Below are 25,369 nucleotides of genomic sequence, written 5' to 3'. Positions count from 1 at the left end.
AGGAGACAAAAGAAGCAAAACTTTCATCTTCAAAAGAAACAAAATACCCATCAAGCATGTCAAATCTTATATGGAATTCAAGCATTAGCTAATAAAACCTACCTCAAATATGATGGCAAGTATTAGCGAGAAAATCAAATCATTGGGTGAAGGGAACCAACTTTTTGTACCAAGTTTATTCATTAAATGTGTTTGTAATTGAATGAAAAAAAATGTGTCTGTATTTGAGAAAATAAATAAATAATATATTTGTACACATGTCAAACTTTTACGTGTCATAAGTAAATGACCATCCATAGGGTTATGCAAATCATTATTTGATTGCATCTTGTTTTCATTTTATTTGGGAGGTTACGCGTTCAAATCTCAAAGAGAAACGTGTTCAAATTTTTAAAAATGAATGCTGGCAATCTTTGTATTTGAATTTTTATTCTATATTAGTCACTCTTTTTTCATCCTGCAATGTTGCACAATGATTTTTTAAGTCACTTTTTAATTCTCATGCCAATATTATATAACATTGTCTAAAAAATATGAGGTTTTTCAAGTCATTTTCATTAGTTTTCTTTAAATTCTATAAAGAGTTCCACTTTTAAAAGTATTTTTGGCATTTCTCATCTGCTAAAACTCAACAAACTCTAAGATCGTTTAGTCATTTAACAATTATCTAATAAATAAACGAACTATAATATTTATTATACACTGAAATTTTAACAAGGTAAACGAAAAAGCAAACTATTTTTTATTTGGCTATTACAAAGTCTTACAAAAAAGGAAAAGAACAAACAAATCAATATAAAATGCAATCGGATGGAATATCGTTCCCTGCCTGAAATAAAGCTAATAAACACACGGAGCATGTCGTTTCATGCCTACAGAGAGTCATTGTCGCTTATTACCTGTCCTGGCACGAAGAAACGGTACTTCTCAACTGCTTTTCAAAATCACTTGCTAACTAGAAGCTTCTCCACTACAAAAAAGTATGGGCACTGCACACAATAAATTATATGTGCCATTTAAGACCAAAGAGCACCAACAATTGTGCCCATAGACCAATAGCAACAGTGCAGCTACTATATTTAAGTATGTGCCCTCTATGGGCGTCACCATTGATTAGAGGGCACGATAAGGCTATGTGTGCTCAAAGAGTTGAGCACAAATAAGGTTTTTATTGTGCCCTGTTCTGACACTTGTGTCAGATGCCATTTCAGATTCATGTTACCACAATTTTTGTAATTGTGCCCTATCAATTAAATTAAAAAAAAAATAAAAAAAAAATAACAAATTCGAAATACCCTACAATCTGAAACAAACATTTGAAAATGTATATTCATCCTTGAAAGGCAGTCATCCTTCCAGTGGAGGTGCCTGTGCTCCACGCGCCATCCACAACAGTACCACAAGCAGCAACAATGCGACCTGCAACCACGCCAGGGGTTTCAAAGTCTATTTTGGTCCAAAACACAACCATTTTCAACAATTCAAAAGCTAAAACAAAGCTACAAAGGTAAGTATTCAAAATTTACCTTCTTCAGGGCCATTGGGTGGCCGGTGATAGCCTAAAATCAGCCTGAAAATCATAGCCCTCACTGGAAATCTGGGGAATTTGTCCCTTGAGTTGAAACTGCTTCCAAACTTAACCAAATCAGGCATGCAGTGCACAAAAACGTCTCTAAACAACTTAAAGAACCTAACTAAGGTGTTTTCGAGACTCACCCATACTGGATTCGACAGAAAATCTCGCCGAGGAGTCAAGCCACAATGGAGCTTGTCATTTCGTCGCATCGATTTCGATTTCCAGAAAGCAAAAGGTAATGGGGAGTCTCCAGTGAGGAGAGGAAGGTGATGCTGGTGGTTGCCTCACAGGAGATTGCCAACTCCATTGTCGTCATTGCTTATGTGCTTCTCTGTGTCAAGGAAGAAGCCGAGAGGGAGAGATAGAAAGATTGTGAGAGAGCAAGGGTGGCAGTGTAGTGTTTGGGTGGTGGCAAGGTTCATCGGAGTGGCTAGTTAGATGGTGATGGATGCTGCAGTTTTTTGTGTAGTGAGCACACAGAGATGGTGAGGGAGATGACAGAGAAAAGTCTGAAGAAGTCGAGAGAGAAAGAGAGAGATGATTGCGTGAACGAGTGAGACGGAAAGAGTGATGGCGTGCAGAGAGGAGTAGAAGCACCGGGAAGGGTGAAGACGCACGTGGGTGGGTCCCATGGGACACAAAAACCCATTAGAAAATTAATAAAATAATTATATACATAACCATGAGGGAGACGAAAAGACTGTTGGATTAATACTCAACAAATAATTATATATACATGGGAAGGGTGAAGACCCACGTGGGTGGTGCATCTGCCTGCTGGGAAAGTAAAATGGGAGAAGCCTTTGGCTTCTAAAATACTCTCAGTCCCAAAATTACCATTTTGCCTTCTAACTTTAAAAATTCGTAACTTATCGTTTTAACTTCGAATTCATATCCATTTGTGACAACGCGTTCATTACGATAAGCTACAACATAATAGTTCATCTACCACGACAATTTTACCACGGACTTTATGAGCGTGTTATAAAAAGTACAAATTTACCACGGGCATAACAAGCACATAGTAATAACAATTTTTTTATCACAGACAAATCTTAGCTCGTTGTAAAATAACAGTAAATGACCACGCGCAAAATTGAACGTTATAAATATACTAAAATCATCATGGACAATGCTTGTGGTTAATATTATTAACATCCACATCGTCTTTTTGTTATCTATCACGGACATAATATGTGATGGAATCACACACACTTAACTAAAAAATCTAGAGGAGGTGGGACAAGAATTTTGTAAAATTTCAAACATCTTTTAAATTTGAAAATTTCACAACACTCCCGCATGCTTTTCAAAATATAAAGGAGGTTCAAATTTCATTTATTGGTTTATCTCATCCCATCAGCTAGTAACTGCAAAACTCCCCCTCCTCAAATCGTGAGAAATTAAACCGACCTTTGTCACTCTCCTCTCTCTCTCTCTCTCTCTTAACATTTCACCAACAACAACCATTTTTCAGTTTTCTTCCTCGTCCACTTTGAGTCCTCAGGAGATCTGTATCTCTCTCTCTTAACATTTCACCAACGACAACCATTTTTCAGTTTTCTTCCTCGTCCACTTTGAGTCCTCAGGTATCTCCGCCACTCTCTCTCTCTCTCTCTCTCTCTCTCTCTCTCTCTCTGTTTGGCTGCCGACAAATTCCCAATTCACCACTATTCCATTTCCCAGGTAACCAAATAGAGAACCCATTTTGTGAAGCTCCCAACTTTCTCCTTCAATTGGATTAAGATTTGTTAATTTTTTTGTCAAATTTGTTGACTTGCAACTTTGTGGTTCAGTATGTGAAGGGAATTTATGGAAATTGACATTGATGAGCTTCTGGGTCGCAACCGGCCGGTGAGCATTCCGATGAAGATGGCGATTTACGTGTGGGGATATTGCAAGTTCGAGCAGACCGGTCGGAATGGGAAGGAGCAGCGGTAGAGGATCCCGAAGCAGTTCTCTGGAGCTTTTTGGGTGCACGGCGAGGACTAATTGGCGGTGGCTGGACATTGCTTGCGACCAGGAGCACACCGCCTCTGCTGCATCAAATGGGTTGCTTTTCACTTGGGGTAATTAAGCTTCATTTTTTTTATTTTATTGTTTTAATGTTTATAAATTTCAATTCTTCCATTTTTTTAATTTAATCAAGTAATTATATATTGTGTTTGGTCTATGTGCATTAGATAACCTGAATGTGTAAGCGATTGATCATGAGCTAGTGACTTCGGTCAATTGGGAGATGGAACGGAGCAATGAAGAAATGCTAGCTTTAGAGGTGGAGCGGATAGGAAGAATATCTTAGAAATTTGATGATTGTAATTTAAGTTCTTGGCTACATTTGATCCATTCTCTGTAATGCAATGCTAATTTTGCACCTACATAATCTTGTTGAGGTTAGTTCTGTATAAATGTTCAAGTTTTTATTGATTAATTTTTTGGCGTCATGTGTGGACCATTAGAGATTCGTCTATTTAAATTTTTACTTGTTAATTTAGCTTCAAGTTTTGTTTATCTATTCACTATTTTCATCCATATGCTTATGTCTATACAGATGGATAGAGAGAGGCACCAATTTCTGAAGCTCAAGCATTAGAGGCAGTATTTCACTCTCAAGTCTTTTGTTCGAAAGTGTTCAAAGAAATGTGTAGTCTTCAATTAACAATGTCTTTGTTATTAGAGGTCTATTTGGCACTTAGTATAACTCATTGGTTTTGTTGTTAGTTTTAGTGTACAGCTTGTAATATTTATATTTTGAATATGTGGTTTTTTACGTAATCATTATATTGCAGTAAATATGCAATTTGTATATAAATATTATATATTTATAATTTTTATTGAATAATTTTTTTTTTTAATTTTTGGGAATTGTTTTATAACGGGCATTGTTTGTGGTCACATGGTGTTAGATTTCAATCTATCATGGGCACAATCCGTGGTTGCATCATATTAGACAACGGCCATAGCTCGTGGTTGAAACTGTGACAGTGTATTTAAATAAAATATAATATTTACCACCAAGTGTCTTGAACTCGAAAGCCCCACAAAAGACGAAATTACCCACCATCTTATTTGTTTTCCAACGAGTTCCACATAATCATACAAAAATGAATAACCAAATCATACATCTATAAAAATATATATAGGGTGGTTGGACTTAATCTGGGGAAGCAGAGATGAAAGAGAGAGATAAGGAAAGTAAAAGAGAAGGAAAGATGGGAGACAGGAAAAGAGAAATGAGAGAGACGGAGAGAGAGATGAGACAGTAAAGTCAAAGAAAGGGGGTGTATGGTGGGTTTTGATCAATAAAAATATATTAAAATAAGATTTTGTCTTCAGATTGTTGAAGTAAGACAAGATACTTATGTGTATAAAATTAAATAATTTAAATATACTAAATCAAAGGGCACAAAAATTATTTATGTGTGTACGTAAATTAATAAAAAAATTATGATTACTGATATTTATAAACAGTGACACAAATTTTGGTGCAAACATTTTAATGGGCACAAATGCAGGACACCAACCAATGTGCCCTTTGTTTAGAGGGCACATTTGAGATGGTTTTGGTGCTCACTGATATTTAAAAAGCACATATACGTATTTGTGCTCAATGATAATGAAAAGGGCACAAATGAATTGTGTTCTTAGCCCATTTTTCTTGTAGTGCTCCCTGCAGATTACAAGATGCAAAAGCCATTAAAACAATAATATCACATGCTTTCAAAGCTACCCACCAACTTCCCGCCTCACCTGACCCTTACTACTAGGGCATTTGCTGTAATTCCCTTACTACTAGGGCATTTGCTGTGGTCAACAACATTAATTGGACAACCAAACTATTTTTTATTTAATTAATTTTTTATAAACATGATTTTCAAATAAATAAACTAAAAAATAAATTATTCGAATCATGATGCAAAATATTGCAGGACGAAAAGGAAAGCATCCCAATCTCAAGTTCATTAAGCTTTAGCCATTACAAAGTCTTACAAAATAGAAAAAGAACAAAAATAAAATGCAACGAGGTGGAATGTTCCATGCCTAAAATAAAGCTAATAAACATACGGGGCATGTCGTTTCAAGCCTAGACACATCGTCCGCTATTACATGCCCTGGCGCCAAGAAACGGTACTTCTCAACTGCTTTTCAAAAGCACTTGCAAAACTTGAAGCTTGTCCCTGCATATTACAAGATGCAAAAGCCATTTAAACAATATACTAGCCTCTCCGCATGCACCAACTTATTTGTTTTCCAACGAGTTCCACATAATCATACAAAAATGAATAACCAAATCATACATCTATAAAAATATATATAGGGTGGTTGGACTTAATCTGGGGAAGCGGAGATGAAAGAGAGAGATAAGTAAAAGAGAAGGAAAGATGGGAGACAGGAAAAGAGAAATGAGAGAGACGGAGAGAGAGATGAGACAGTAAAGTCAAAGAAAGGGGGTGTATGGTGGGTTTTGATCAATAAAAATATATTAGAATAAGATTTTGTCTTCAGATTGTTGAAGTAAGACAAGATACTTATGTGTATAAAATTAAATAATTTAAATATACTAAATCAATGGGCACAAAAATTATTTATGTGTGTACGTAAATTAATAAAAAAATTATGATTACTGATATTTATAAACAGTGACACAAATTTTGGTGCAAACATTTTAATGGGCACAAATGCAGGACACCAACCAATGTGCCCTTTGTTTAGAGGGCACATTTGAGATGGTTTTGGTGCTCATTGATATTTAAAAAGCACATATACGTATTTGTGCTCAATGATAATGAAAAGGGCACAATTGAATTGTGTTCTTAGCCCATTTTTCTTGTAGTGCTCCCTGCAGATTACAAGATGCAAAAGCCATTAAAACAATAATATCACATGCTTTCAAAGCTACCCACCAACTTCCCGCCTCACCTGACCCTTACTACTAGGGCATTTGCTGTAATTCCCTTACTACTAGGGCATTTGCTGTGGTCAACAACATTAATTGGACAACCAAACTATTTTTTATTTAATTAATTTTTTATAAACATGATTTTCAAATAAATAAACTAAAAAATAAATTATTCGAATCATGATGCAAATATTGCAGGACGAAAAGGAAAGCATCCCAATCTCAAGTTCATTAAGCTTTAGCCATTACAAAGTCTTACAAAATAGAAAAAGAACAAAAATAAAATGCAACGAGGTGGAATGTTCCATGCCTAAAATAAAGCTAATAAACATACGGGGCATGTCGTTTCAAGCCTAGACACATCGTCCGCTATTACATGCCCTGGCGCCAAGAAACGGTACTTCTCAACTGCTTTTCAAAAGCACTTGCAAAACTCGAAGCTTGTCCCTGCATATTACAAGATGCAAAAGCCATTTAAACAATATACTAGCCTCTCCGCATGCACTAATGTGCATGCGAGAGGCATTTTTGCATCACGGGCCCTACGCGGCCCTAAAAATGTATTGTGTTATTCTTTTTCATTGTAATTGTCAAGATATATTTTAATTGTATTGTGCAAAGATGAACTTTTTCCTTATCAGGCATGTCCTAAAATGTTGTCAAGTTTTTGGTTTTCACTTTGCGTAAAGTAATGATTTAAATGTTATTCATGCAATTGTCAAACAACATGAGATATTTGGATGCAAGTTCCTATCTAAAGTTCATGAACAATGGTAAGTAGATGTAAATAAAAAAAGAGTAGATAAAAACATTAAGTAGCTCTTCTCTGTATTGATATTAATATGCAAGTTACTGTTATTGCATATATTTTTTCCCCATGTTATCTTTTCTTTTGTCAAAAAAAAAAAATATTGCGTTCTCTTTCTTTTTTGGGTTTGTGTAGGAATACGAAGAAAAAAAAATAAAGTGGATTTCATCAAATCAAGAATGGACACAACTGATAGGAGCAATAATTTAGTTTTACATAATGAATATCTAGTTAATGCTTGACTTCATGAATAAAGACATTCTTGATTTCACGAATATTGAATATCTAGTTGTCAAGTTTTTCGTCCTTCCGCCATGCTTGCCATCCGTTTGCTTGCACTTGATGCTTTAGATTTTCATGGTTAATCTGCAAGCAATGATGATAAATTAAGAAGTCTAATTGATTAAGATGTGAATAATGCATTATAATGCACAATCCCAAATATAAAGATTGTAAGCAATTTAACCTAAATACCTTTAACTTCGATAATTTTCCCATAGCAATACTTTTACTCCAGTTACTTTTAGAATACTGAAAGATAAATAAATTGTCAAGTTTGAAGTAACTAATTGTAATCATGTTTACAAAATTAAATAGTAAGAAATGTTACCTTAATCTTGTACTTCAACCTTGTACTTTGAGACGGGTGTGATGCTTGTAAAACTGATAGAAAAATGCAATTTTATTTCTATTTGAAAATTGAATGCAATTTGAATTGATAGTATACATTCATATGAAAATAAGAGAAGAGTTACCATATTTAGAAAAGTTGTTTGATCACTATTAATCTTTTTCCTACACCCATAAATTGTTTTTTAATTTTTTTTTTAAATTTGATAATTAATTTGTAGAATGATATGGAGAATGCAATTAAACGTAAATAGGTAAGAAATGGTGTTGTACCTAATTTTTTGGACTTTATTCCAAATGCGTATGATGTGAGGAGTTGTTGAAGGTTTTAATTCTTCTACCGCCTTTATTCCAAATGCGTATGATGTGAGGAGTTGTTGAAGAAAACAAAAGGGCTTTCTTGGTATTTTTGAATGTTTCACCAAACTGGCCCTGGCCCTCTCCCTTTATATATATAGATGACATGCTTTCAAAACTACCCACCAACGTCCCGCCTCACCTGAGCCCGAGCCTTAGCTTCTTGAAAATCTACTGTGATTCCAGCGATTTGCAATGTGTACGCCGCCTGTTCGATCAAATTCCCGAACCAGACCTGCGTGCGTGGACCATGCTCATATCAGGCTACACGCGACATGGGTTCCTCAAGGAATCCATAAATCTTTACGCTTCGCTCAGAGTTCGGCCCGTTGTGCCCGATAATCTTCTGCTTTTGTCAGTTGCTAAGGCGTGTGCTGCTCTTGGTGATATTTGAAATGCTAAACAGCTTCACGATGATGCAATTGGATTTGGGTTTCATTTGGATGTCTCTTTGGGCAATGCAATGGTCGATATGTTTGGAAAATGTAAATATGTTGATCTGGCGAGACTGGTTTTCGATGCCATGGCGGTGAAAGATGTGGTATCTTGGACCTCTTTTTTTTTTCTTGTTATGTTAACTGTGGGATGCCTAGACAAGGTTTGGAGGCATTTCACGAGATGGGGTTGAATGGAGTGAGACCCAATGTGGTAACAGTTTCTTCAATCCTACCTGCTTGCTCGGAGTTGAAAGATTTGAATTTGGGAAGTCTGATTCATGGGTTTGTGGTCAGACATGGAATGGAAGAGAATGTTTTCGTTAGCAGCGCCCTTGTAAATATCTATGCTAGTTGTCTGAGCATTAAACAAGCTCAGTTGGTATTTGATATGATGTCTAAACGAGATTTCGTGTCCTGGAATGTACTTCTAACTGCGTATTTTTCGAACAGAGATACCAAAAAAGGGTGTAACTTTTGCTGGCTATGTCTATGGGTCAGCTATGTCCATGGGTCAGCGATATCTTAAAGCCAATTGTAAGGGTTTAAATAGAAATACTGAAGATATTTCCACGATTATTCAATGGCACCCTCCGGATCAGAGTTATGTTGTGAAATCTCGTTCCTGGATTTCATTGGTATAATCTACGTATTTGTACTATTGAGATTTTATATTATTTCTCGAGAATTTATTTTAAATCGTTTGGATTTAGATTTTAATTAAACTAGTTACGAAGAGTGAAGTTTGGAAAATAATTATTTAAAATTCGTTGACCTTTTGAGGTCACAAGTAATGTTTTCGAATAAGTCTCGAAGCCACGAGCCCATAGGCGAAGGGCGTTTGCGAGTCCGAGTTATAACGGTATAGTTACGGACGTTTGAAATTGTGAAACTATAAATTGTGGGAATTATTTTAATTTCAACTTATGGCTAAAAGGCCCAACATTTATTGGGATTAAAGGGACCGGATATTATAAGTGGAATTGGGCAAAAAAAAATTAGAGAGAGAAGGGGGAAGACTCTAGAGCACCCTCTCCTCCCTCTGTATCTCATTTTTTTTAGAAGGGGGTTGGAGAGGGAAGGAGGTCGTCACTTCCCACCACCTCTTCCAAATTCATCTCACGATTGATCACCATGACATCTTGCTTTCCTCTATCTATGAACCCCATCTCCCTATGGTATAAACCAACTCTACCACCCCAGCTTAAATCCAATTGTATAAGTGGAGACACAGGACAACAAGAACTGAAAGGAAGGAGAGAGGGTAACAGAGAAGGCAGGGATGAGAAAAGAAAGAAGAGGGTCGCAAAAGGTGGGTTTGAATCATGAAATAAACATGATTTCATTTGTGTTATCCAATGGGTGGAAAGCTTTGGTAATTATTCTCTGATACTCTAAATTTCTTTTATGGTCATTATTGGATGCTATTATGGGAAATTAGTTTTATATGCAGTTGTTGTATGTGCAAGTTTTTTATATGATATATGATACAAAGCTAGTTTTATACACAAATGCCTAAACCCTATTTTGGTATAATACCCGAAAGGGATATTTGTATAACATAATTAATTGGGTGGAGTCAATTGCATGTCATATATTAGCCACGTTTTTTTTTCAAGACTAGTATTATGCAGATACTTGCTTTTATCTATTATATACACAAAAGCTAAAGGGGCTGCTTTGGTATAAAAGTTGAAATGACTATGCCATTTATAGTTCCTTTTGAATCAAAGTGATAATCTGTTCATAACATACACTTGATTTAAATGGTTTGAGAATTATGATTCACTCATGGATTTCTAATTTCCCAATAGGCCAATACTACTTGCACAGATTAGGTTAATATGTTCAAAGAAGGGAATTGGTTTTAAGAGAAAGTATATATGATCCCGCTTGGTATATCCGCGATTGGGGACCTTACGCATTCTGGGGGTGATAAGGATTAGTTGTACTTGGTACATTCGATAGGCGATTATATTTTGAGTGGATATCACTTGATTATATAATGTGAATCTATTGAAATGTGATTAGTCATTGATCTATGTTTATTAGTCGTGATTTGACTTGTGTATGGATGATATCTGTGAAATGTGATTTGAAGTGCTTGATGAATTGTTCGATGGAAAGTAATTTGATGTGCATATTTGAAATGAGATTTGATTTGCATGATTGGCCTGATGTGATGAAATGTGAGGGTTAGGAGTGGACTATGAACCCATTGTCATGGGGTTTGTTACTTCGAGACTTATTTCACATATCATATCATTATTTCATTTCTTGTTTCTTTGAGCTTTTGTATTTTGAGTACTTGTTTCATGTTTTCTTCTTTGAGCATTGCTATATTTGTTGGACTTATGCTCGGTTTAGTTGAGTGGTCCGGAACCCCTTCTACTTCGCGATTCCGTTGAGAGATGGTCTAGGATCGTGTTCACCTTGGGGTTATAAATTTTGGATTGAGATAGCTTCGGAGATGTAGACTTCGACTAAACTGTGTCACCCTAACCCTACTTTTCATTGTGTTGTATGAGATTATGATTGTGAGCTGTTGTGATTTGTTTCAGACGAACCGTTGGATGTTTGGGTGACTCATTCGGAGTTGCAAAGGCTTGGTATTGATTCTTTATGAATGATTTATATTAAAGAGATGTAAACTGTTATTAATGGTTGGCTTTATCATTATTATCACATCCTTGTATTATTGTCACTCACCCGATCTTTGTAGCTTATCTGAATTCTTGATGCCAATGCACCATTCCCATGTTGTAGGCACTGATTGTACAGATGTCAAGTCTGAAGAGATTACAAGAGGTCGCTTAGTATTTTGGTTGGATTCTGTTGAGTGGTATAGAATCCGTACTCTTGCTCATTTCCGTAAAGGTAGTCTGACCTTAGAGTCGAGTGAATATGAATTGTTCACAATAGACATTGTGTATAGATTAGACTTATCATGTTAGTACTTGAAATCCAGGTGGGGAATTATGTAGGGATCCTTTATTAAAATTTGTGAATTGATATGGGACCTTATTGATTGAATAGCACAGTAATTGTAGATATCATGCATCTATGATTTTAGGATTGATTAAGTAGAACGATTGCGGAATGATGTGGGATATGATTGTTATTATTATGATTAGTCTCGTTACTCGAAATGGCTTGAGAATAATATTGTGCTTTGTTGGTTCTTGGATACATTACATGTGGTGGATTAAGGTTTCATGTTGAAACATAGTGACTTATATGATGGGTGGAATGCAAACCTTGATTGTCATATTGGATTGTTATGTAGCCTTGAATCTAGTACTTCCATACTTGTCAAGTTCTAATGATTGATTGAGGAATGTTATATCTTTCGGCTGGAATGTACATTGGTAAATGTAGATGGGTAGTGATTGATGAACTACGAATGGTTTGATCTCTGATTAGGGTACGTAGGCAGTCTAACGAGGAGGTTAGATGCAGCCATAAAGCTTACGAAAAAAAATTATTACGCAGTTGGATCTTGAGTTATGCCTTGTAAATATATCGAAGGTGGGATTTGTTAGATATACGGATGCTGGATAACGTCACGTGTCGATCCTGGACGTATGTTGGGTTCGGGGCGTGACATATGTTAAGCTAAATTTTGACGGCTCAGTGGCCGGGGACAAGGCTGCAGCGGGATTTGTCTTAAGGAATCATATTGGGCAGCTTATTGGCGGTGGAGCTTTAAATATTGATGGTACCACTATTTCTAAAGTGGAGGCTAGGGCTCTCAAAGAGGGCCTTCTTTATGCTCAAAGGAAGGGCTATACAAAGATTATGGTAGAACGAGACTCTAAGTTGGTCATTCAGTCAGTGTTGGACCGGGGTGCGACGCTGTGGAATCTGGTTCCTATTATTGAAGATATCAAGTGGATGGCGACCAAATTTGCTTGCATTGATTGGAAACATATTTTTAGAGAGGCTAACTTTGTGGTGGATGTCTTCGCTCACCAAGGCCTTCTTATTACTGATTGTCATATTTGGGATCACCCCGTATTCCTTCATTTGCTCTTCATGCTCTTCAGTTGTTCTCGGGGGTTTTCCTTTTAATACATTTTTTGCTTGCTTCAAAAGATAAAAAAAAAAAAAAAAGGTGTAACTTTAATTTGTAGGATGAGAAGGATAGATGTTAAATTGGATGGTGCTTCATGGAATGCTGTTATTGGTGGGTGCTTGAATAATGGGCAGACCGAACAGGCGTTGACAATGCTCAAATAGACGGTGGAGAAAAACTTCAGTACGGCTGCCTCATTTTAGTGTGATGTTTGTGTTTGCGGGAAGATGGTCACGTGGTCCAAATGCCTGCACTGAAGTTTTTCTACCAATAGAGGATTGCCAAAGAAACTTAAATGACAAGCACCTATCTCGAACCAGGCTTAGAGTGTTAATTCCGGCGACTTGATCAAATACCCGAACCAGACCTAAGTGCAGGATCTATTTTCCTTCTCAATAAATTTTATCTTATCATGAAATAATAAAATAAAATAAAAAAATAATAAACACAACTATAGCTATAACTTAAATTTTCTTCAACCACCTAACAACCCCAAGTCCTTTCTTTGTTCTGATTTAGGAACTGATAAACTGGTAATCATAAATATTTTTCTTGCAGAGTTACAGTCGCAGGTCTCATTGTTTCCCAGCCAAGGCTATAAGCTTCACGTCAACCTACCAAAAACATTTTGTGATGGTAGATTGAAGGAATAACAAGCACCGCAATGATGATCTACCGAGGTTCTATCAACGTAGTGCTGAAAGTATTCTCTGAACATAGAAGCGTCCTTGATGGTGATTCAGGGACACTTCGTTCAGTGTAGAAACCATGCTGCTTTGGAGGCGGCAAGGCAACATCACTGCTCAACATCAGAACCACAGATGACATGCTTGGTCTATCCTCAGGTACTCTTTGCACACATAACAGCCGCACATGAAGACACCTTATCACTTCAGATATGTTGCACGAATCACAAAACGTCTTATCGATCAGTTCTAGTGGTTTATCTTGAATCCATAGTATCCATGCCTTAAAACAAATTGAAATATGTATGAAATGTTAGTGGCCTAATATGTAAAAGTGTAACCAGGAATAAACTTAGGGCAACTATTATTCAAGAAATAAAAAAAAACCGAGACAAACATGTATCAAAACATCAAATAACTGTCGAAAGTTTGAGTGATGAGAACTATATATTGAGCCAACAGTTAACCAATACGACAATACACCAGCACACTGAGAGTTCAAGACAACCATGAAGAGTCATCAAATATCAGTGGCAAAAATTTATACGAAGTCGACTATGGGTAACAATGCGTCCAATGATTATGACAGTATGAGTCGGGATATCCAAACAACAAGGAAAAAGAGGCAATGCATAAGATAACTGTGAGGCAATCATGAACCAAGGTAACAACACACTTGAAAATTTGAGGCAACAATAAACCAATGAAACAATACTATTCAAGAATAAAGTGAGGCAACAATTAACTGAAGCAATAATGATGAGGCATCAATACAGCCGAGGCAACAATAACCAAAACCAACAATAAACCGAGTCAACCATAACTGAAACCAACAATGCATCGAGGCTGAAGAAGTTGAGGTTCCACCATAAAACCAATTGGTAATATAGGGAGTAGCCCAACCTTTTAGAAACCTTTACAAGGTGTCTTCTCCCATCAATGTGAGATTCATTTACAACATGCCCCCTCATGTGTGGTGAATTTTCAAACCTAACACATGGACAATACAACAGGGTGACGTGGAGCGCATGTGCGAGTGTGGGCATTTGACTTCACACATGTGACAACCTGCTCTGATACCATGAAGAAGTTAAGGTTCTACCATAAAACAAATTGGCATTATAAGGAGTAACCCAACCTCTTATAAGTCTTTGCAAAGTTTCTCCCCCTATCAATGTGAGATTCATTCTCACCAGAGGCAACAACTAATCGAGGCATCAATACAACTGAGGCAATCATAACTGAAGCCAACAATAAACCAAAACAACCACTAATCGAGGCATCAATACAACCGAGACAACCATAACCGAAACCAACAATAAACCAATGCAACCACTAATCAAGGCATCGATACAACCAAGGCAACCATAACCGAAACAAATAATAAAACAAGGCAACCACTAATCGAGGCATCGATACAACTAGCCAACCATAACTGAAACCAACAAAAAACTGAGGCAACCATAACCAAAACCAACAATAAACTGAGGCAATCACTACTTGTCACACCCCAAATTCGAAAATAAGAATGATAATCGAATTAGGACGTGAATAGAATTTAAAAAAAAATATTTAAATATTACAACGAAAGTATGATAGAACCAAAACCATCTAAAGGTTCACTTAGACTTGTAAATATAAGAGAATGAATAATGTGCCTTTAAGGAACATGTTCAGAGCATACAACTAACTATAATATTAAAAGAAATAATATAAAATTGAATGAAACAAAGGATGGATCCTACACCGAGAGGACTTGAAGATGCCGATGCGGAAATGCCTGGACGTCGGGATTGTATACCTCGATTTTAAATCCTGAAGGGGACGCAAAACAAACATGAGTGGACCAAGTTGATATATATATATATATATATATATATATATATATATATATATATATAAAATAAAACAGTTATCAACATACTAACCCCTAGGTTTTATAAAAACACATATATATCATGATAGACATAAGTTTTCCGAAACCTAGCATGCCGTGAAAGTCTCAAACCATAACTTGTATATATAATAATCACTAGTGAATTGTCCGATAACTCTCAGGCTCCATGCCGGCTCCCCGTATCTGAGTAGACAGTCAGAGGAAAATACACTTCAGGCCCCATGCTGGCTCCCCGTCCCTGTGCTAAATAGCCAGAGCAAACACACTCCAGGTCATATGCCAACACCAAACCGTCACTCAGGACGGACCTGAATCTATCCCTTCGTCCTGTAGCGGAAAGGACCACTAGGTAAATACAAAACCATTGAACATATATATATTGAAAACCAACTTCATAGTATAAAGTCATCCATCATCTATACCATAAAGAGGTGTTCGAAACATGTTCTAAATATCATATCGTCATCCATCGAATATTCTATAAGAACATGGGTTATACGAAAAATAGTAATAATTCAAACTAACTTCAATAAACATGTTATCTCACAAAACGTTTCATAAAACGTAATCATCAAATCATGCTTTTCATGTATGCATTTCTATAATTAAAACATGCATTTTTAGAAGGGGTCCACTCACAGTACTTCGCCGCCGAAGAGCCACGCAACTAGCGAAGACAGAAATGCCACTATAATTGCCCCTAAGCACATAAAGGGCCAAATTAATAAAACTTTATAATAGAAATTGAATTTGGGAAAACGGACATTGGAAACGGATTTAGAACGTCGAATTACCCTAAGAAGGGTCTTGGATAAATTTCGTGAAATGTCAACAAAATATCCTTAGAATATTCCAAAGAATATTCCACATAAAAGGTTTGGGTTTAGCTAATTAGGTGGGCTAGGTTTAGAGGAGAGGGCTTAGGGCCCTGGTTCAAAAGGCCCGAAGGCCTTAGGCCTAAAGGTTTTGGGTTTCGAGATAAAAAGGTTTAGGGCCTTAGCTAATTTGGCCCCAAGGCCTTTAACTTAAAACAATTAATAAAATAAATAATAAAACTGAAATGGGTTTTGGGTTGGGCTCGGCAAGAAAGGCCCAAAGGGCCTGGGTTTGGTGGGTCACCGGACCCAAGGATGAAGAAGGCCAAAATTCGGCCAGAAATCCACACCAACTTTAAACGACCATAACTTTATCAAAACTCAACGAAATTGAGTGATTCAAAAACAAAAGTTGTAGTTCTCAAAGAGACGAAGAGAATGGTACCTCACATGACGTCTAACTCACCGTGGTTTGGCCAGAAACCTCCTCAAAACCACTGAGGTCGCCGAAAATTGGGTAAGATTCAAATGGATATAACGTCTTCAATACTCAACGAAATTGGGTGAAACAAAAAGGAAAGTTGTAGTACTCAGTGAGACGAAGAGATTGATACCTTTTACGCTGGCCAACTCACCGTGGTTTGGCCGGAAAGTGCCTCGAAAGTGACGGATTCCTCCCAGGAATCCGGGGAAGTCTCCCCGATGTGTTTCTTCCTAGTTTCGACGACCAAAACACATAGATACAATCAGAAATGAATTATGAGGATAAAAAAGGGGAGGTTTAGAGTGTTATCGGAGCTTACCCATATCAAACTCGCCGGAGTTTGTTTAGGGACGAAGATGCACAGTGGCACTGCCACTGTTGGAGTATCACTCCTTCAGGTCCTGATTTCAACGTCACCACGCTCAGGTGGTACGGGTTGTGGTTGGTGACTGAGTGTGTGTGCGTGTTCGACGGGAAGAGGAGAGAATAGAGAGAGAGAGCCTCGAGGGAAAAAGAGGAAAAAGGAAGAGAGAGTGAGGGAGGGAAAGAGAGACCGAGAGAGAGAGATGAAGGGCTTGGACCCGGGGGGACAACAAACAAAGGTGGGCCCCTTGGCACACCTATTAAGACCCAAAAACAATCTTAAAAATAAGATAAACTCAAACTTAGTGAAAATACAATCTAAATTAAGGGTGGGTATAACATCAACTCTTACAACATAGTCTTCAGATACTAGGACGCTTTATTTTAAGCACAACTAGGAAACCAGCACACATATGATATGACTATTCATTTAGAGACAGGTCATCCTCATGTTCTTCCATAACGGTACCTGCAATAGCTAATAGGTCACCCTATTAGGGTGTGAGCATTTCATGCCCAGTAGGAACCATATGTCCTTCAAGCTCATTTGTCATAGTTAATCAAAGTACCACGCATCAAATAATCCGGTAAAATACAAATGATATGACAAAGAAGTACACATGAACTCACTCCCTTCTAATCCCGCTAAGTTATATTTATGGCATCCAAACCTGCACGTCCCATACCATGCTTATACCACTTGGTTCCGAATACCATAAAATATAAATTAACTCCCATTCCTCCCTTAACCCCGAATTTTATTAGTAGTTTCAGTTTCATTAACATGGGCCTTTCTCCCGACGCCCAACTATACGTTCAAGCCCTTCACCCTACGCTTGAACATATACAAGTTTTCAACAATTTGCTTAACCAAGTTTACACAACCCAACACTTAACTCTATAACATATAATGCAACCTGAGCATTTCAATTTAACAAACACAATTGTAAACCTCAACATAGTCAATCCAACAATTTTATATAACTCAACCATTCATCAAAACATAACAACATTTAACATAGTCAATATATATAATACACCGAAAAAAGAAACCATCAACCCTAACACAACCAAGACAATCAATTGATTCAATTTCACCCAAGCATTTCATTACTACTGTATTAGATATAATTACTAATATCACAAAGATTAACCATGATATAGATCTATCATCGGGAAATAGAGCCCCTACCTCTTGTCCAGCTAACTATAATACCTCTCTAAGCCTCTGAAGTGTCCGTAGTCACTCCCAGACCTAACATCACATAAATAATAGTAAAAGTTAGCATAAAACTGGAATGAAAATTCTATTTCAGCCTAACAAAAGATTTACCCAAATATACCCATCACAACCCCGTGAAAAACCAAGCTTAAGTCCCCATATTGTGACCCTATTTTCATCCCTCAAAAATCCATGTAAAAGGATGAAATTACTTGGATTTTAAAGCTTAACAAACCTAGTTTCTAATCTACAAGAGTTTCTCAAAATGGATTTAAGAGAAGAAAATAATCAAGTTCCAAAGTTGAGTTCACAACCAGTTTTTCTGCAGAAAATCTGAAGATTTCCAGATTTTTTTCACATTTTCAAATCATATTTTTCCATAGAAGATCTCAACCAAAAACGATGAAATAAATTGGGCTTTGATCCTTGTCATATCTAATTTCAAATATATAAGAAGACTCTATAAGAAGATGAAATGGATTGAGAAGAAACAAGAGCCAAAGTGAGGTTCACGAAACTGCTGTTTTCTAGAAATCAAGGTTGCAGAGGTAAGAAAATAGAAATTTAACAAATTTAAGCTAACCTTTTGTACCAATTGAAGAACACACCAGCACCCTCTGAGCTTCCCTCTTCCGATTTCCTACTTTTCCCTTTCCAAAACCTCTCACTCTCCTCTAATTCTTCAGTGAGAGTTGGAAATACTCCCTCTAAGCCTATCATTGCCTCTCCTGATTTAGAATGCTTACTCACACCCCCTAGACTACCCACATCACCCCAAACATTTATGGACAGAATCTGATTCCTTGGCTCACCCACCGTGTGATGGTTGGGAAGAAGAAGAAAAATGGGGGATGGCTACACGTTAGCTCATCCTTATTTGTTTCTTTTTTTTTTTTTTTAACTAAAATAATCTTACTCCTATAATTTATATATAAATATATATATATATATATATATATATATATATATCCAAGTGTTACACTAATCGAAGCACTGAGGCAACTATAATAGAAATCAACAATAAATCGAGGCATCAATACAACTGAGGAAACCATAACTGAAACCAACAATAAACAGAGACAAGCACTATTTGAGGCATCTATACAACCGAGGCAACCATGGATGAGGCATCAAAATACTTGAGGCAACTATTGACTTCCACAAAAATATACCAAGGCAACAATGACTCAATGTATCAAGATAACCCAAGAAAACCATAAACTGTAGCAACAATATACTGAGATAACCCTAAATCCCGGTATCAGGATAACTGAGCAACAAATTGGGGAAAATTGCGAAAAAAAACAAAGGCAACAATGTATTGAGGCAGCAAGTAACCAAGAAAAGCATTAGAGGTTAATAGTACACCGAGGTACCATGAATTAAGGCAACTAGCAACCATAATTATGAACTGAGGCAACCAAAAACAAAGCCAGCATATATCAGTCCAAATTCCACACCTACAAATTGTATACCTAAACAAAACAAACAGAGGATACACATAACGGTACTCAACTTGTGAAAATTAGGTCAAAATAAAATACGAGAGGCATTTTCCCACAACCATGATAAATTAAGATGCATTTTCCCACACAACCATGGTACAACACATATTATAATACAAGTGGACAATAAATTTGATATGTTCCATTTAAGGTATATTTTTCAATGTCGATGTTTCAGGTACAAGAAAAATATCTCGTTCAGGTTGATATGTTCCACTTCGGCCATATTTTAATAATTATAACAATTTAAGAACTTTATTAGTTTTGTCAACTTTTTTATTTAGATTAAGTATAAAATTTAAGTTCATCAATTACTCAAACAGTTGAAGTGTAAAAATTTAGCAGTGTTTGTGTTACTCTTTTACTTTTAGATCGTCTTAGCTCTACGTCATTTGGGTTCTTATTCATCTTTCTATGGACGCATCAATGGGTTCTTATTTGTCTTACCTCGACGTCATTTGGGATCACTGGAGAAGATTTTATCCATATCTGTTGCCAAAAGCCAACGAAGTTGCTCACCGGCTTGCATGCTTTGGGTTACAAAATGACAGGTTTGGTGAACCTCCATATTTCATTGCTGTTGGATAAATGTTCGTCTTGCTTCTCCAACCTCCTATACATGTTGTTTAAGCATGAACTACTTTCCTTCTCCATTATATATTTTATCTTACATTATTCACAATTCAAACATTTTCTTGTTAATTGTATCCTTGATTGTGATTTGGGGACACTTCGTTCAGGTACTCTTTGCACACATAACAGCCCCACATGCAGACACCTTACAGCTTCAGATTTGTTTGCACGAATCTGAAAGCGTCTTATCGATCAGTTCAAGCTATTTATCTTGAATCCATAATGTCCATGCCTTAAAAATAATTAAAACAAATATTGTGTGTTAATTGAAGATTGTGTAAGATATATTCTGAAATCACAATAACTAAGACATTAGGATCACAGATTTAATAAACCAATAATTCAATAAACGAATTACAATTAACTTGAAATGCAATCTGTTGTGCTAGGATAGCACCAAACCTCATGGAACCAACTCAAGCTAACCCATAGGAAATTTATCAAATGAAAATGCAAGAACAAAATATAAAAGACACCAAGATTTTAACGAGGTTCCTCAACAGTCAGTGTAACTGGAGTACGTCCTCGAAGCAGTAAGAGCTCACCCAATAATCCACTATCAACCAAATGGAAGTTTACAAAGTGTTGGCAATCTCACAACCCAAATAACCCAATACAACCAATAGATTTCACACACCAAATAAACAAATAGAGAAAGAAATATAGTGATTAATTTCTTCTCTATATAAAGCTCAAAGCTATTACAACAACAACTACCTTGGTGGGTGATTACTAACCAAAAAGAAGAGCACCTTTTTCTTCTTTTCTGCTCTCAGTTTTCTGCTTTCTGTAGCTCTCAGTTTTCTGCTTTCTGTAGCTCTCTTTGCTCTCTCAAAGATGGGCTACTAAAACAGAAAATGGTGCACACTTCACTACCTCTCTTACATTCGGATGATAACTTCATCAATACAAAAGCACCCAATAAAAAATTCAAAAACATCATCATAACCTTCATTTTTTCTTTTCAACAAACATAATCATAATGCCTCCTCATCATGATGTTCCATCATCATTTTTTCTTTCACTTTTTTTTTCTTTTTATTTGTTTAATAGACAAAAGGTAATGGTCATTTGACCACCATTCAACAATCTCCACCTTGGCCAAGTTCCGAAAACGCCATGATAAGCCAACCAACACAATTGACCCAAAAAATCACTCCCAAACACTAGCAAGAGAACAACTCATGCCGAGCCAAATGCTCCAAAACTCCTACTGCTCAACGCCTTCTTTATATAGGCATAATGTGAGCCAAGTTCAAACAGTGAACAAACTTGGCTACACCAACAACCTTAGTCAACATATTAGCGGGGTTGTCTTTAGTTGGAATCTTCTGGAGAATGATTTCCCCTTCACCAACAATTTCACGAACAAAGTGATAACGCACATCTATGTGCTTGGTCCTTGCATGATGAACCTGATACTTAGCCAAATAAATGGCACTCTGACTATCACAATGTACCTCCACCTGCTTCTGATCAACCCTCAAATCTATCTCTAGTGATCTCTATGCCAAGGATTTTCTTCGCTTCACCAAGATCCTTCATCTCAAACTCATTCTTCATTTGCTTCTTCAATTTCTCAATCTCTTCGACATTCTTTGAGGCAATCAACATATCATCAACATATATCAACAAATAAATGAAAGACCCATCTTGCAACTTCTTGAAGTACACACAATGATCATATTGACTTCTAGAATAATTTTGGTCTCTCATAAATTTATCAAACCTCAAATACCATTGCCTTAGAGATTGCTTCAAGCCATAAAGTGATTTATTCAATTTGCAAAACAAATTCTCATTCCCTTTCACTGTATACCCATCCGGTTCACACATATAGATCTCTTCATTCAAATCACCATATAGGAAAGCCATCTTCACATCAAGTTGCACAAGCTCAAGATCATACTGTGCAACAAGAGCTAACATAATGCGAATTGAGGAGTGCTTCACAACTGGAGAAAATATTTCATTGTAGTCAATGCCCTCCTTTTGTGCATACCCTTTAGCAACTAATCTTGCTTTAAATCTCACATTGCTTTTCTCATCAGCATCTTCCTTCTTGGCATACACTCATTTCCAACCGATAGCTTTCTTGCCCTTAGGCAATTTAGCTAACTCCCAAGTCTTGTTCTTCAAGAGAGAATTCATCTCATCACCCATGGCATTGCACCACCTCTTCTTCTCCTCACTCTCAATGGCTTCCTCGAAATTGGATGGAATATCATCAATGATAATAGGAAGAGCAAAAGCAACATAGTCACTATACCGAGCTGGCTTGGTAATTTGTCTATTTCCTCTGTTCTTTGCAATAGACTCTTGAGGTGAAACTTGCTCTTCAACTTGAATAGAATCTTCAAGTTCAACTTCTTCAACATCCTCATGGTCTCCAACTTCTTCACTTGTAGTGCCTTCGACATCAGCGGAAATAGGATTTGAAGTACCAGAGGCAACTTTCTCAAGCTCCACCTGTTGGACATCTTTCACATTCTTCTCAAAGTCTTTGTACATACTTTCTTCATCAAATGTCACATCTCTGCTGATTACAAGTTTTTTCATCTTTGGGCACCACAACCTGTAACATTTGACACCACTACTAAAACCAAGAAAGATAGCCTTTTTGGCTCTATGATCAAGTTTATTTTCAGTCACATGAAAATAAGCAGGTGAACCAAAAATACGGATATAGTCATAATCAGAATAAGGTTTTCCAGTCCATACCTCCAATGGTGTCTTACCCTGAACAGCAGCTGAGGGTAACCGGTTAATGATGTGACATGCATAATTAACTGCCTCTGCCCAAAATGACTTGCTTAAACCCGACTGAGACAACATACATCTAACCTTCTCAAGCAAGGTTCGATTCAATCTTTCTGCAACTCCATTTTGTTGTGGAGTTCCCCGGACACTAAAATGTCTCACAATCCCTTCCTCTTTGCAAACTTTAAAGAAAGGGTCGGATGTGTATTCACCACCATTATCCGATCTCAAAATCTTAATCTTTCTCCCAGTTTGGTTCTCAACCATTTTCTTCCAACCCAAGAAAATGTTTAATACCTCACTCTTGTGCTTCATAGTGTAGACCCAAGACCTTCTTGAATAATCATCAACAAAGGTCATGAACCAATGTCTACCACTCAAAGAGTGAGTCTTTGTAGGACCCCAAACATCCGAATGCACATAATCAAGAATGCCCTTCGTCTGATGTACAGCAGTACCAAACTTCACTCTAGTTTGCTTCCCTAAGACACAATGCTCACATAAATCAAGCTTACAAGTTGTGGCACCTTTTAGAAGACCTTGTTTCACAAGCCCTTGTAGAGCTTTCTCACCGACATGGCCTAATCTCATATGCCACAGTCTAGTAGTATCAGAATCGGATGTGCCCATATTTTCTGAGACTATAGATACTTCACCTGTCACAGTGCTTCCCTGCAATAAATACAAATGGCCATATCTAGGAACTTCACAACAAGTGCACCATAAGTAACTTTCAATGTCTGCCCATCTGAATGAAACCTGAAGCCCTTGGATTCTAAAGTGCCCAAAGAAATAAGATTTTTCTTCAAATTCGGTACATATCGAACACCTGTCAACTCTTTAACCATGCCATCATGCAACTTCAAACGAACTGTACCAATCCCTTTTGTTGTACAAGGATTGTCACCTCCCATGAACACAACACCACCATCAAACTCTTTCAAGCTTGAAAACCAATCCTTGTGAGGAGTCATATGATGAGTACAACTCGTATCCAACACCCATTTAGTAGCACAATCAAATGATGAGGAAGTGGTTAAAGCAAAATCAAAAAGATCTGTTTCAACCTCAGCAACATTGGCTTCAGAACTTTCTTTTCCTTTGGTCTTCAACTTAGGAGAATCTTTCTTCCAATGGCCCTTATTATGACAAAAGGCACATTCATCCATTTCCAAGGTTTTTCTACCTTTAGAGTTTCCTCTAGGTCGAGAGTGTGATTTTTTCCTACTAGTAGAGGACCTCCTCTTCGATGATCTACCTCTAACAAATAAAGCTTCAGAGGTACTATAATGATTTTTTTCTCTATGCCTCATTTCATAATTCATCAAGGCATTTGACACATCTTCAAATTTCACAGTTTCTTTACCATGCATAATAGTGGTAACAAAATGCTCATAAAAGTCTGGCAAGGAATTCAACAATATTAAGGCCTTATCTTCATCCTTAATATCCTCATCTAAATTTAACAAGTCGGCAATCAACTTATTAAAAGCATCAAGGTGTCTAATCATTTTTGTACCTTCTTTGTATTGGAAGCGGTAGAGCTTTTTCTTCAAGTGTAGCCGGTTCTCTGCACTTTTTGTCATATACTTGTCTTCTAATTGTTGCCACAACACACTTGCTAATGTCTCCCGCATCACAAAATACTTCTGAGTTTTTGCAAGGCACAACCGAATTGAAGAGCAAGCCCACAAATTTAATTTCTCCCATTCCAGCTTCAACATAGCTTCCGGCTTCTCTCCCAAAGCGGCAAGTAGATCTTGTTGAGCCAACACATCTTTGACCTCACATTGCCCCATCCCGAAGTTGTTTTTGCCATCAAACTTTTCCACTTCAAACTTTGCATTTTGCACCGTAGTTCTTGCAACCCCGGAGCTGCTTCCAAAAGGATTCTCATCTTGCCCGTCTGACATCTTTGGCAACTAGACAGTACCCAAGAGCAACCAGTGCTCTGATACCAATTGTTGTGCTAGGATAGCACCAAACCTTATGGAACCAACTCAAGCTAACCCACAAGAAATTTATCAAATGAAAATGCAAGAACAAAATATAAAAGACACAAAGATTTTAACGAGGTTCCTCAACAGTCAATGTAACTGGAGTACGTCCTCGGAGCAGTAAGAGCTCACCTAATAATCCACTATCAACCAAATTGAAGTTTACAAAGTGTTGGCAATCTCACAACCCAAATAACCCAATACAATCAATAGCTTTCACACACCAA

General features: G+C 37.0%; 1 long non-coding RNA gene and 3 pseudogenes across 4 annotated transcripts; 2 read left to right on the top strand and 2 right to left on the bottom strand.

Annotated features, from left to right (window-relative positions):
- LOC126620624 (receptor-like protein EIX2) overlaps window positions 1-8,967 on the top strand; it is a 59,841-nt pseudogene extending 50,874 nt beyond the window's left edge.
- Window positions 7,465-8,276, bottom strand: LOC126622810 (uncharacterized; annotated as a pseudogene).
- The window catches only part of LOC126622809 (pentatricopeptide repeat-containing protein At1g11290, chloroplastic-like), a 46,867-nt pseudogene continuing 29,872 nt past the window's right edge, over window positions 8,375-25,369 (top strand).
- LOC126620628 (uncharacterized) lies at window positions 13,606-19,041 on the bottom strand. Of its 4 annotated transcripts, none has more exons than XR_007622589.1 (8): window positions 18,831-19,041; window positions 18,218-18,280; window positions 16,982-17,494; window positions 16,624-16,892; window positions 16,003-16,063; window positions 15,481-15,690; window positions 15,214-15,281; window positions 13,621-13,749 (listed from the first exon to the last, which is right to left on the bottom strand). It is a non-coding gene; the product is annotated as an uncharacterized LOC126620628 (long non-coding RNA). The 4 variants fall into 4 exon arrangements; XR_007622588.1 differs by having other exon boundaries at window positions 15,214-15,690; window positions 16,624-16,675; window positions 16,793-16,892; XR_007622586.1 differs by having other exon boundaries at window positions 15,214-15,690.

The sequence above is a fragment of the Malus sylvestris genome, chromosome 5 (assembly GCF_916048215.2).
Source record: "Malus sylvestris chromosome 5, drMalSylv7.2, whole genome shotgun sequence".
NCBI classification, from domain to species: domain Eukaryota; kingdom Viridiplantae; phylum Streptophyta; class Magnoliopsida; order Rosales; family Rosaceae; genus Malus; species Malus sylvestris.
The sequence above is the reverse complement of the archived record's forward strand: the minus strand, read 5'-3'. Positions and strand labels throughout refer to the sequence as shown.